The sequence below is a fragment of the Dicentrarchus labrax genome, unplaced genomic scaffold, assembly GCF_905237075.1.
Source record: "Dicentrarchus labrax unplaced genomic scaffold, dlabrax2021, whole genome shotgun sequence".
In the NCBI taxonomy this organism is placed as follows: Eukaryota; Metazoa; Chordata; class Actinopteri; family Moronidae; genus Dicentrarchus; species Dicentrarchus labrax.
In genome coordinates, this window is record NW_026136928.1 from 141,822 (window position 1) to 156,786 (window position 14,965).

At 40.7% G+C, this 14,965-nt stretch overlaps 1 protein-coding gene across 1 annotated transcript in view; it reads left to right on the forward strand.

Moving 5' to 3' along the window:
- The first annotated feature begins 9,836 nt into the window (after nucleotides 1-9,836).
- npy2rl (neuropeptide Y receptor Y2, like) overlaps nucleotides 9,837-14,965 on the forward strand; it is a 55,897-nt gene continuing 50,768 nt past the window's right edge. Inside the window, 1 exon segment of the mRNA XM_051395208.1 lies at nucleotides 9,837-10,409. The gene's annotated coding sequence lies outside the window, so the exon portion shown is untranslated.

Sequence of the window (14,965 nt, forward strand, 5' to 3'; positions counted from 1 at the left end):
CGCCCCTCCCTTTCTCCCCACTCCACTGCCATTCTTGTACACAGCCTTGTCACCTCCCGCATCGATTACTGCAACTCCCTTCTCTTCAGTCTACCTCACAAATACCTCCATAAACTTCAACTGGTTCAGAACTCTGCAGCTCGAATCATCACCAGAACCCCCTCCATCCTCCACAGCACCACCGTTCTGCAGCAACTCCACTGGCTCCCGGTCAAACTCCGCATAAACTTCAAAATCCTCCTGTTTACGTTTAAGGCCATCCACAACCTTTCCCCTCCTTATCTGTCCGAACTACTCCACATCGCCACCCCTTCCCGTTCCCTCAGATCTGGCTCCTCTGTCCACCTCTCTGTCCCTCCCACCCGCCTCGTCACCATGGGGAGCAGGGCTTTCAGCTGCTCTGCCCCCCGACTCTCTCACTCCCACCGGACATCAGGAACTCTCTCCCCCTCTTCAAATCAAGACTAAAAACTCACCTATTCAGAACTGCATACCCCACTTAACAATCTACATTGTCTTTTCTTATGTTTCTTATTTCTTACTGTTTTTATTTTTTATGTATTGTACAGTGTCCTCGAGTGCCCAGAGAGGCGCCTTTAAATAAAATGATTATTATTATTATTATTATTATTATGTGAAACCTACTTTTTCGAACACTAGGCGAGAAGTCCGATCATCACGAAACTTTGCACGTAGAACCTGTGAACCGTCCTGATCCAAAGTTGTTTAAAAAATGTTTACTTGTTTAACAAAGTCATTTATTACTTTGTGTTTGTTTTAATGTGCTATGTAATGTAGCTCTCCACTTATGTTCAGCTTTATGGAAATGAAACTGCTTCTCACGCATCATTTTAATGGCAAATCTACCGCTGACAAGCATAATGTATGGTACTGTTAAGCTTTCACACAAGTATAGAAAAACATCCCACGCATTGAGATTGTACACGCTCAGCAAAACATCTCCTGGATGATTGAAACTTAAATTGCTTCCATCTTATCAGGCTGGAAGGTTTTCCAACTGAACTCATGGAAAATGTTCCCCTATTTTCTCCTTGAGAAATTCATTTTTCTGGCCACTCATGGGAAAAACATCTTCACAACTATGTATGGTACACCATGTAAACACAATTCACTGATACACCTGTCTGGACAGGAAACCTGGACTCGCCAATAAATGGAGAAAGCAAACATCCACCACAGAAAATAATAAGAGTGAGGAAGTGAACACTTGAGCACCAGCAAGGACTTCCTATTGTTCAGTGATGAGCAGTAAACATGGAGGATATGAGAGACTTTTATAAATTCAAAAGATAAACAAGTTTACCCAACTGATTTTCATTATTGATTAATGTGATTATTTTTTAAGATTGATTGTTCTAATAACAATGAAGCAACTTTTTACTTTCTTTTACTTAGATATGTGCCAGCTTCGTCTATGTTTGAAAAACAACCACATTTTAAAGATGATTAATAGATAAAAGAGACACCTATAGTCACATCTTAAATTAGTTAATGTTAGCTAATGTTAAAACACTAAGATGTGACATATATATATACATATATGCAGAAATTGACTACAGCAGGAAACATTACCTGTGTGAGCAGAGAGACTAAACACAAGTCACTCAGCATGTTTTAAACATCACAAGTTCATGGCTCATCTAAATGCAGATCAGATGTACACCTTCCTCTCACCATACATGCCAACATTTATTCTAAGAAATGACATATTGGGAATGGGGATACATAAAGCATATAAACCCCGGCATCCCTCAGGGTTGCATTCAATAACCTCTCCTGTTATTGTACAGAAACGACTGAATCTCACATTGTCTAAAATGTTTAAATTTGAAAACTAAATATGAATAAATATGAAAACTAAAGAGCTGTTGGTGGACTTGGGGAGAGATGGGGAGGCTCTCCTGCCACTGACCATTAATGGCCTGGAGGTGGAAATAGTGGACAGAAATCTCCTCCTTTGCCTGCAGCAGCTCTAAAAGATTTCGGTGTCCAGGGGAGTGGATGCAGCAGTTCTACAGAGCTGCAAGAGAAAGTGTTCCCACCTTTTCTGTATCTCTGTGGCAGCTAAGCAGAGGAAGCAGCCGGACAGAATTGCTCGCTCTGCCTCAAAAATCATCAGCTGCAAACTCCCATCAACCCGCGTTAGGGCGGAGGTCTAAAAATACTGCAGGACTCCATGCACCGTGCCAAACCCCTCCTAATAACTCTGCCCTCAGGGAAAAGACTTAAAACTAAAACAGCCCGTTTACTCAACAGCACTCGCTGCAGAAGCATCCAATTACTGAACGGCTCCCAGACTCTGCAAAGCACCAACTGCAGGTGTTTATTATATATTTTACATCCATTAATGTATGTAATGTTTTGGGTTTCGGGTTATACATGTGTCTTGACACTGAAGCAAGTTCACAACATTTTACATTACATTTTATAGCGATAAAGTATTGAATCTTATTAGTTCCCAGAGCCCAAAGTGACGAATTCAAAATATTTTTCCTCTGAGGATAGTGAAAGAGAAGCAGTCCAGACTGGGGACAAATACAGCAGGCCGACGCCAACGGAGGTCAGTTGGACGACAGGGACAAAAGAACCGAGATGTTTGTTTTGCCGGTTTTGGCTCCTGCCACCCAAGGGCTGAGTCAGCTAGCGTTAGCTGCACGAGCTAACTAGCTAACAGCATCTAACATTACTGTTGGCGACCATCTGGCAATTCCATAAATCTCCTCGGGACCACTGTTGTCAAACTGTCCTCTGTCTGTCTCGGAGGTTGTGTTCACTGGTCCCTGTTTGTTTGGACGCTAACGGCAGCTACATTAGCAGTTAGCGGAGTTGAGTCAGAGCAGCCGGAGGACGTCAGAGGGAAAACCAGACAATATTCTATAAAAAATTTGATCCAGTTTCACCCAAATCACTGATGAAGTCGTCTGATTTTGTTTGTGTTGAAACATCTAAACCGTTCTTTCACCTTGTCTTTTTTTGTAACTTCAGCTTGCTTTGCCCAGTTTTTACCCCACAGTCAAAACTCGCTTTAACAAGGAAGATGTTAGCAACATCCAATGTAAAAGTGTCTCAGTAGAAAATATAGAGTACAGAAGTGAAAGCAATGACATTAAGTTCTATATCCTCAACTTTGTGCACAGGATGCCATCACTTTCACTTTACCAGCCGACTTTGACTCCTCTTTTAGGTGAGTGGGGTGGGGGGGACTCGACTTGTAAAACAGTTCCTCGCCTGCAGGCAAAAAGTTCTGTCGCTCTTGAAAATAGAAAATAGAAAAGTATTTTCCTTTCTTTTGTCTCTTTCTTCCCTCTTTGCTCTCTCAGAGGCAGCTGTCATCATCATCATCATCTGTGGGGCGTCTTGCATGTGTTTTAATCCCAGACTCTGTGACTGGCAGGCTCATTACGGCGAGGCTTCAAACACTGATGAGGAGAAGAATTGGCTGCTCCGCCGCGGTGACAAATATAGACTGCGGACGCATCACAAAGTTCTCAGCAGCCGCTACCAAAGAGCTTCTCCGTGTGTGCCTATTAAAATACACGGATAGAAAGAGTGTGTGTGAGGAAGGGTGTTTTGAGTTTTATGACAACCGTGGGAAATTAAATTCCCTCGGACTGACTGATGGATATTAAAGTATCCAAAAATGTCTCAGTTTGATGGAAAGAGGAACTGTGTGTGACCTATATTATGTAAGAGCGTGAGTGTGTGTTGGCTAGATGAAGCCTTAAGTCTGCTATTCACACTCAGCCGGTGGTCCTGACAAGTGTAATCCATCTTCTGATGGGATGTTTGGCAAAGGAGAGGATCCAGGCCGCTGTTAAGTCACCACAGTATTTGTGTTTGTCTAAAAGATGTGTTTCCTCAAAGTGATCGAATACATTTTGAACTAATACAGAAATGATTGAAAAAAAAAAGAAATGACATCCCAATGAGCATGATTGCAGTGATTTGCAGGTTAAAAGATCTCAAACATGTCAAACTGGTTGCATAGATTTTAAAAATGCTTTTTTAACCCTTTAAGATTATATCTTCTAGGAGCCAAAACCAGCAATACAACCAGCTCATTTCTTTACTCCCAGTTACCAAACTGTCCTCTGTCAGCATCATATGCTGCATTCAGTCATTCCGACAGAGTCAGCTAATGGGTCCGCTGCTGGACTGGGGGCAGGCATAACACACAGCGCTATTGGATACTTCTACTCCATCCCTCCATCTTTTATATACTGATGGTCGACTTTTATAAAACTTTCACATCAGTTGTGAAAAACAGCAGTGTAGAATGAAAAGTTACTCACAAGCTTTCCAGTGGATGCACAAGGACGTCAGGGCTTCGATTGGCATTCCTGTTAGAGGTTACAATGCTTTTGTGTGTGTGTACATGTGTTGCACAGTACTATGATTAATTCAGCACAGTGGCCCTGCTCATTGAAGAAACAACACAAAGGCCGCTGCTCTTAATAGGCCTTTTAATGAGGTCAACTCACGAGCTGTTAAATAATCGATTACAGAGCAATGTATGTGATTCTGCACCGCCATGTTGAATGTATGAAGACAAGAAAAGGGTGATTATCTTTTAGATAATGTAACCTATTTCTGTGGAGATTAAGTATTCACAAATATGGATCTACTTACGAGTATTGTGTCCGTATCAAAGCCTGATGTTATTCCTCTGTGCCATAAATCCCCATTGTGGTCCAAAATCTATTCCAGGCACATCGATGAGCCAAATGAATACTCAAAGAAACGGATCCTTCATCTTGTCAACATTTAGACTCCCCTGACTTTTCTTGCTCACTGTGTATGGAATATGGGTGGGAGAATCTTATACCTTCCCATGATCTCTGCACAATATTGTTATATTATTCCAAAAGGTTTCCCTTCTAGGCGATGGGTACATCACGTTGATCTCCAGAGGTGATCATAGTCGTATCTTTGGAGAAAGTCTTTCTTTATCTGATCCTAATCCTTCCTTTAAGACGGAATCTGGATCCATATCTAATCAGCACTGCCTAGTTTGACTGTTTGATCTAAGTTTGGTGCGTTGAGCTGGATGGACTGACTGAGAATGACCTGTCAATCACAAGGTGTGAGACCGTGAGAATCCACCTTGCCAGGCTTCAATCTATGGGTTTGTGGCCCAACTACAGTGGTACCAGACCAATCAGCATCCTTTGAGGCAGTACTGGCAGCTACTAGGATGGGTGCTTGGTGGGATGCAGATCGAAAATGCTGATCGCTCCTATAGAGGTTAGCATAGATCCTGCTAGTATCAGTTATATCAGAACTTCTTATATCAGAGTATTTCTTTTTTGGCTCCTCTGCCGACTGAGTTTCAAGACTGAACTTACATCTTTCTACAGGAGCCCAGAACAACAAACCAATATTTTATTAACCAATACTTCAATTGAATAAATAAAACCAAATTGATAGAGTTGTTTCTCCTTCACGCTTGGTTGAGTCAAGTGGTTTCTGTTGGTTGAAATGTGCAATCTCACTGCTTGATGCCACTAAATCCTACACACGAGGTCTTGGTCTTAAGTAGTTTCCTTTTAAGATCAGGCAGTGGGTGAGCTTCTGCCTTGCCTGGGTAAAACACGGTTTTGATCTGGTTATGATTTCTGCCTTCATCTTGCTATAATTATCATGACAAGAAATTAAAATCTGACGATAATTTCACCGTTGTCCTCTCAACAACAGACATATTCACAGATGGATTTCAATCTCCGTTCTCTCACTTTCTCACACTGGGAGTCTATGACATGAATATTCTACTGCTGCACTGTGTTGATCCTGAACGCTCTGCTGACTCCGTCCTCAGAGCGGTTTCTTGAAACACATTGTCACACGAACTCCGGTACACCAACACCACACTGCACACTCCTTTTCACTTTAAATTAGCACCCTGCCAACAACCTTCACACTCGGTACATAACACCTATATAGCACATCATGCATCACAGAACTGAACTCCCACACACATAGTGAACATGCGATATCCTCATTGTAGTCCCCGACACATTATCGTTTGCACAGCATAAGCTCTTGCAAACACACGCTTTTCTCACACAACAAGTCGATATGAACCAGGCTTCCTGACAACACTCACACACCACCGGTTGATGTAAACTATGACCCGCAGCAGCTGGTCCATTTGGGATTCTTCAAACTCCTCTACGAGTGTCGCTTTGACTTCCATCACCAGGCTCTTCACTGTGCTCTTATTGTGAAAGAGCAGCTTTAATCTGACTCATCAATATACATGAGTGTGGCATTATAGTAGGTTTATTGGTTTTACTAAATCTCTTTTTAATTTTCCATATTTAATTTATATATTTAACATTTGCCGTATTTTTTAATTTTAACTTTACAGCGACCACATTGTATTAATGAAAACACAAAGAAAACACAATTTAGCCGTCATAGGTGGTCTTTTATTGTTTATTAGCTCGCTTTTGTGGCTGTTCTCACAACAGATATTTTTCTATTTCGCTCTCTGGCAAATTGATTATGTACTCGCCAGGTAGTATCCTTTCCAGTTCAAGAGGTTTTGTGGACCTGTCAGACATTCAACTAATTCAAAATGGCCAACTTCCTGTTGGGTTTGGGGTATGGGTCCAAGAGGCTTTTTTTTCTTGACTGATCATGATATACATGCGTTTTGGGGCCTTGGGGGCTGATTCTTGGGGGCGTGGCTAAGCCATTTTGCCAATATATTTTTGTTACCACCACATGTTTTGGAGCATGTTAAGACTTCCCAAAATGTGATTCATTTGGTATTAAAATAATAATAATGATAGCCTGAGCAGTTTCAATAGGGCCTAAATATACAACAATATTGGACAATATTGTAGGGCTACTAATTTATCACCATTCAAACTATTACAAATTAGCATCAAAATGATAGTGAAGCTGTTATTTTAAAGGGTAGAAAAGTTGCATTTTAAAGGTTTGGAGAAGCAGTTTATGACCATACTGGATCATACGGGGACGCCGGTGGTGAAAAGTCTCCTCTTGAACCAGGTGGAGTCAGACAGTGGACTGCTGGGTAGCTCCAAGTGAATGTGATTAAGTACTAAGACGAACAGCATCTTTCAAAATAAGACAGGACTGAAGGTGTTTCCCGTTGCTGGTGTCAGCGCACTAGAGTAGACGTGTGAAACACAACTGACAGCTTGTTAGTTAACTTGATCCTCCGCGTTTCATTCAGTCTGTCAGGAAAATGACTTGGTTTGCTGTGATATCTTTATCCACAGCTTTCTGTGTGATGAATGAGGACAAATTACCTTCATGCATGACTGGCAGTTATGTCACTGCACAGAACAATTTATCCAGTCGGCCTGAAAATGTATTTATTTTGTTTCTGCGAGTCGTATTAAGTGGAGTGTACTGCACTGCTGCTGAGGTGAAAAATAACAGGCATATGAATGACAAAAATCATGTTATTTTTTTATTTTACATATGCACTTCAAATGTTATTATATTAAATACAATATACTGGCTTTAAAGCTACATTTCCTTATTAAAATGTCTATAAAAACTACACCTATTTTGTATATGTTGTTGTGTACTTTCAACTTTTTTCTACCCAAAAAGCTCGGCATGATATCATGACCTGGGACCTGTTAGCTTTAGCCACATGTTTACCATCCACTTGTTTTTTTTGTTTGTTTTTTTTAAAGTATTTTTTGGGGCTTTTATTACCTTTATGATAGAGACATCTGAAGACAGACAGGGAAGGGGGGCAGGGAGAGGGAATGACACGCAGCAAAGGGCCGCAGGTCGGATTCGAACCCTGGGCCGCTGCAGCAAGGACTCAGCTCACCTGTTTTTAGCGGTTTTAATCAGTAGGTATGTTTGCTTTGGAGAGGAGGAGACCTCTTTAACTTGGCTCCTGGTAGAAACCTCCTGAACCATGAACACTGAAGAAATCCTAACCTTTGTTGACTGACAGTCAGAAATTTAGGACCAAATTCCCGCAGTCTAAAAAACCCATCAAGAGCTCACATGTAAAGTTTCCCGTTTCACCTCCCAGACTCGTGTTTTAACGTCTTAATTGTGGAAACATTTGTAAGTGGAGGGGGGAAAGAGTGTGTGTCTGGCTCATGGTGGAGTTATAAAATCCAAACACACCACAGAGCTGCTGATCTGCAGGACTCTTGACAGCGCTGTCGGCTGAAATGATGATCACGCTAAATAGCAGTCGAGGAAGCGGCACGAGCGTCTGGTTCAAAACAGTTTAGCTGACTTTGCTAGCATTCGGGGCCGAGGAACTCTGCCCTCCTTTTCCATCAGCCCTCTCTTTATCTCTGTAAGTTTTGTAGCTGCGTGAGTTTTAGAGTCGGCTTCTCGATTCGTGATTCGAATTATCGAAGTTCGGGGCAGCAAAAGTGAGTAACACGTTGATGTCATTCAACTGTTTGCATATTTTTCTGTATTTCGGCATTTAATATCATCTGACCTCAGATTTTATTGGATTGGATGAAGGATCTTTGTCATCAGACATCTGGACCTTAAGTCATCAGAGAAACAAGCTGAGCTAATGTTAGCAGCAGCTCGGCTCAGTCCGTTATCGTGACCTTGGACCGGGTGGCTTTAGGCTCAGTCTGTTAGCCGTTATCCAGTTTTAAGCCATGTTTTTACCATTCACTTTTTAGATATTGGTGGTTTTTAAATTGTGGAAAACATTTAATAAATACAATTTTTTCCCCCCTAAATCTACGTGTACTGTTAGATACTTGACCAAAGTATGTCGGTACTAAATTTCAAGACTTTAAACCAATGAGAACAAATGTTACGCCATTTTTCCTTATCCCTCTAAATATACTCTTTGGATGCAAATGGGACTATTTTTTCTGGAGAAGCAGATTTATAACTTGGTCCTGGTGTAAAAATCTGTTCTTGTTGAGGTTAATAAATACGTGTGCAGGAATGTGAAATGTACGTGCAACAAAAAGTTTCTACCGCTTCCTCTAAAAGGTGAGAAGGTTCATTTTCTGTAAAATCACATAAATGATTAAATATGAACTGGTTCTTGTGGCAAAAGTTACGGTTTAGAGGAAAACTGTAGTAAAATGGAGGAATAAAACTTTTATTTGGAATTATTTGATGACCTGGTCTGGAGGCCTCCCAACCTCCTTGTGATGCTTTGGCGACCCCTAGTGGTCTGAGGTGTCCTAAAATGACCGCCAAACTGTGGATTGATTGAGCTACGTGACCTTTTCCTTCCCCCGGAGTCAGAGTCCTGGTTGGAGCCTCTGAGAAGCAACAGAGAGAAAAACCCTCAAGAGAGCAGATACACCTCTTTTTCCTCCTCTTCGTCATCTCCTTCTCTTACTTGCCCTCTCCTCTTCCTCCCAACACTCTCAATTTCTTCACATGCTCATCTTCTGTCTTCCTTTTTCTGTCCACTTTTTCACCTCCTCTCCTCCCTTCCTTCTTCTCCTCTTCCTTTCCTTCTGGCTTCTCCTCCTCTTCCACCTCACTCCCACCCTCTTTCTTCTCCTCTTCCTTTCCTTCTTGCTTCTTCCACCTTCCTCCCGTCTGCCTTCTTCTCCTCTTTGTCTGTCCTCTCTTTCTCCTCCCATTTCCTCCTCCCTTGTTTCAAATCGTTCTCTCTATTTCCTCCCTACTTCTTTTTCTCCATCCCTTTCCCCCCAACAACCCCCACTTCCTCTCTGTTTTCTCTCTTTCTTAAACCATTTCTCCTTCTCCCTATAACTCCCTCCCTCTTTCACCCATCCCTCCTCTCAGCTCGCCTCCCAACCTTCCATAAAGAGAGAAAAAACTCTCTCCTCCCCTGATTCTCCACTCGGCTTTTACGCGCGGTGCGTAAAGCGCTTCACTCCCGTGTCCAGAGCGCACGGACGGAGGCACCGGCGGCGGAGCGACCGGAGACCGAGCAGAAGAAGAGGAGATCGCTCGCGTTTCTGTCCTCATTCCCGCTCCTGTGGACGGTTGGTGTTTGTTAAAGCTTCAGACATTCTCGGTTCCTCGGGGCGCTTCATGGCCGAATTCACCGGCGGGTTCCGTTAATCCAAAGTGACGTGGATGCGAGCGCCACTCTGAAGCGGAACTGTGCGGTTGGTTTTCTACAAAACGGGAAACAAACATGAGACCTGGCATCCCGCGCAGATTCTTCTAAACAGAGAGAGAGAGAGAGAGAGAGGGGGGCGCGAGGAGAGGAGGTTCTGGTGGGACGGACGCGCGAGGATCCAGACGAGGATGTGGATTTAAACTCGCAACCGTGCAGCCACCGTCAGACTACAGCCTCGAGCTTGAATTCCACATCTTTTTAATGGCAACCGGGAGTCGCGCGAGCGTCTCCGTCCGGGGGTCCGGAGGATCGAACCGGGGTCTGTGAGCGCCGCCGGGACCCGGAGACACGCGGAGAGGTCAGTGTGTCACTCACTCACATCCACAAGCACGCACAAGCTCACACGTGCGCGGATACATGGTTAGGAGAGCGCACGGACCTGTCGCATGTGCAAGCACGGGCGCACGCGCATACCAGACTCACAGACACAGTGATGTACAGTGCAGCGCCGCGCGCACACACATCTGGAAAAACGCACGTGCATACAGGAAAAGATTAGCTGATTACAACCGCGTATCTACCGTTTGTTTTAGTTTTTATTGTATTTTACTGTATTTTATCATTGAAATATTTTTAATCTTGGTGGTATTCAAACTGAGGTCTGTGGACCAACGGGGGTCCTTGAGGAGGTTGTAAGGGGTCCCCAGCAACAAGAGGAATGTAATATTTGAACTTTTCTCACATTTTTTGGCAGTTGGAACAACAGGGGAAGAGATGGGCTTTCATCCTTGATGGACTGTGAATACTTAATATTTAAACCTAAAAGATAAAAACAAAAAATGACTGAGAGGCGATTCCTTAAGACAATTTAGGGCTCCTTGACTTAAAAGAGTTTAGAAACCTCTGATTTAAGATAAATATATTTTGAAGACGCAGCACAATTGCACAAAAAAACAACATAAGGACACTCAAATAGGTAAATAATAGGATAAAAATAATAAAATTGGACCATACTGATAGTGTAGTGCATTTTCACCACATCCCAGTTGGGTGTCAAATGCATTCATATTTAACACATTGATTTAGATCTGTATAATGAGGCACTGTTTGTTCTAGACTCTAGAAGCACTCTTTAGTATTTCTTTACTAGAGCACTGTGTAAAGAGATAATTTGACCCTAAAACTAAAAAAAGTCAAACTTTTTAAATTCTACAAATCTACAGCACTGACCTCCATCCTGTATCTACAGCACTGACCTCCGTCCTGTATCTACAACACTGACCTCTGTCCTGTATCTACAGCACTAAGCTCCTATGTCCATAAAACCAATGGGATATAATTTTAAAGTCATAAAACTCAAAATATATTACTATGGAGGTACCGGATTTCCATGGATACTGTTAATATGCTGTCTAATGAGCGACAAATGTGCTCTTTATCCTCTCCGTGAGATGGTAAAAAAATGCAAAAAAATGTTTTGTTCCCTCATCCTCAACTTTCGAACCAAAAAGTGTCTTTACTGTAGAGAGAGAAACTTTTTTAAAGTCCAGATCAGTTTGTGCGGCTGTAATGGAGAGTAAACATCAGGCAAGGGAATAACCTGAATGCAATTTCAATTTGGAGCTCTTATCTAGTAAAAAACAATATTAGAGCAGGCGTAATGAGGCGTAATGTTTCCCTGCGAGCTGACAGCTGGTGACCCACTTCTAATGATTTATCTCTCTGACCATGTTTTAATATCTTCGACCTTCAAATGCTGCACTTTGTTCCTAGAAATTGAATCTGTGACTCAGAGTGTCAGGAGGATTACTCATTGGATGGTATTATTCAGCATATCCAGGAATTCGTCATGTTATGCTTTTTGACCGGACAGCAGAGTTTTCTCAAGTGCTGTGGGCTCAGATTTACAAGTCCTGCTGATTCAGAAATACAAAAATAGCAGTTTTTACACATTAAGTTTGGTGTAAGTCGTTGTGATGGAGCTCTCATAAAGCAAACACCGACAGAAACCTGCAGAATATTCATGTTAGTTTTTACAGAAATTGTTTTTTGTTGTCACACTGATGAAAGTTAATGGATGGATGTGTGTGTCAAGGGATTTTAACTGAATATCTTCACCTTTTTCTCGTTTTCCTCTTCCACACCTGTACTTCAATGGTTAATTAGTTCATTGTGTGTTTAGTTTGTGTGTTTAACCTCATCTGTGTCTATTCCCCAGTCTGTAAACATGTCACAGCATGACAGTAAAAGACAGGTTAAATACACTTTCAGCAGTCAACAGTAAAACACCATCATATCTTATGGTAAAACCTTTATTTATACAGCATTTTCTATGAATTTATATAGTATAAAGTTTTCTTTTATAAATATATATATATATATATATTTTCATATGTTATTTTCATATGGAAAAACTGTATATTTTCAAGGTAAAATGTTTTATTTATGCGGTTAACACAAAATAGTCCGAAACGAGAGAAATCAGCTAAGCAGGAACACTTTTTGTAAAATATGGCGTCAGATATGCCGTTATAGTTCATGCACCTTTGCCAAAACAACTGTAAACAAAACTTCCAGTCATTAAACAACGCCTTTGTTTTATCATAACTGACTATATTGTAGGGATATTCCATATTGTATTCAACAACAGTAGAGAACAGCGGATAAACTGTACAACAAACCTAAACAGTGAAGTCAATAACTGCAGGAAGTTTGTGTAAAACCAGAGATTTTATTGAATTTTGAGCAGATTATTTACTGTGAATATTGATCACATATTTGAGTTTTCCTGATATTTTGTGGAACTTTTTATTTAATTCTCTGTCTGTATTATGTATTTTTAACAATCAAACCAAATTCAGTGTTTTCTTCTCATTGTTCTATAAGCATCTTTAGTTGTTTTAGCAGCGTACTTTTGTAAATAGGTTGTTTATCAGCGAGTGAAGGCTCTGTGAATATAACCTGGTGGTCGGGACCCACACTAGAAGTTACCAAAGCCCAGGGTGGGTCACAAAGCCTTCTGAATATACATAGTAAACTGATATCTCAGTATTTAGTTAATTTCTCTTAAAAAAATAAAATGAAAACTGAAAGAGACTAAATATTTGAATGAAAGTTCAAACCACCAAAGAGCTAATAGAGCAAAGAGAAGAAAACACTGGATCTGTCAAAAAGAAACCTATTAAGTCTGTATGATTGTTAGAAATTCATAAAATACATAATACAGACAGAAAATTTTATAAAAAGTTCTTAAAAATATCAGGAAAACTCATCTGATCAATATTCACAGAAAATAATCTGCTCAGAATTCATAAAAAATTACTTCCAGCAGTTTTTTTAAACACTGTTTGGGTTTATTGTTGTTCTTTACTGTTATGTATAATATGAAATATCCATAAAATATGTGACAAAGTCAGTTAATCAACGATAGAAAAGGGGTCCTTAAGGAAAAAGGTTGGGAACCAGTACTTATAGACAGCTATGGAAAAACTAAATCTTATCAGATGTGGATTCCTCAGACTACATCTTACCAAATAAGGGTCCATGGTGGCCTGATGTTTATCAATTTGGGCGTCCTTGACACCAAAAAGGTTGAGAACCAATCGTAGAGGAAGAAAAACTTCACTATCTTGATGAAATATTGTCAAAATACGAAGGTTCAATCAACATCTTCAAATAGTCGGTGACAAATCTTTTCTGAAAATTGTTCCTCAGATTCCAGCTGATTGTGACTCACTGAGTGTTTCCCGTAAAGTCTGAGGCAGAGAGATTTTCTCTTTCTTTCTTCTGTCTGTGAAATGCTGCTCCGATTGATCACGTCGGAATCAAGGTCGATGCGTCAGTCTGATCGATCGGTTGGTCGCTTTCATCTGCTGAGCTCGGTCTGAGTCACCCTGACGGCTTCAGTCGTTCTGCTGTGGAAAATAATCAAGACAGACCTTATTCCTCCAGCCTGCTGATCTTTTTCAGGCTGATTTTACCTGCCTGCGTCTTGAAATGACATGTTTATATAGCTGAACTAAAATGAATGTAAAGTAAGGTTTTAATTTGTTTTCATCCCAATATCGACTCACAGAACTCACTTAAAGTTCGGTAAAGATCAATGGACCTCATGATGGACCTCATGTATGGATGGTATCTAATTTTTCTCTTAGATTTGTTTGGGGCAGATATAGAGACGTGCCTGGCCACCACGGTTTGGTGTCAAATTCATTCAAATTTAACACATTAATTTAGAGACATTTGAACTCTTTCCCCTATGGAGTCCAATGGCATATTTGATTCTCGCTTTTTACACATCTTCTGAAATTCACCTTTAAAGGAACTTTCATAACACGGCATACCCACGTGTTTTATATCAAAAACCTCAGCTTTCTGTATAATAAGGCACCATTTGTCCTAGAGCAGTGTGTAAAAGAGATAATTTGACTCTAAAGCTGAAAAAGTCAAATTTTTTAAATCTAAATCTACAGCACTGACCTCTGCCCTGTATTTGTCTTGTGCAGTACAGAGCCTCAGAATGTCATTTTGTTTGGTTTTCTTTTGTTATTTCCAGGTTTTTATTTGTAATTCTTCCCCTCTTGTCTTGTCGGAATTCATTTCATGTCTTAGTCTGCTTTCCCTCCAGTTTTGATTATCTGCCCTGCCCTGATTATCTTTACCTTCTTGTTATCCTTCCCCTCACCCTATGTATTTAGTCTTTGTCTTCCATAACATTAACACTGTGTTTTAATGCATTTATGAAATTGTAGAACACATGGTTACACAAGATATACAATACAGAAAATTGTTTGCATATTTTGCTCTTACCAATAAAACACAAAACTGAAAAATTGGAAAAAGGAATCACTTTAGACCTACAATAATAAAATGTTTTAAAACTAATTGTCCTATAACTGTGTGTAAAGAGATAAT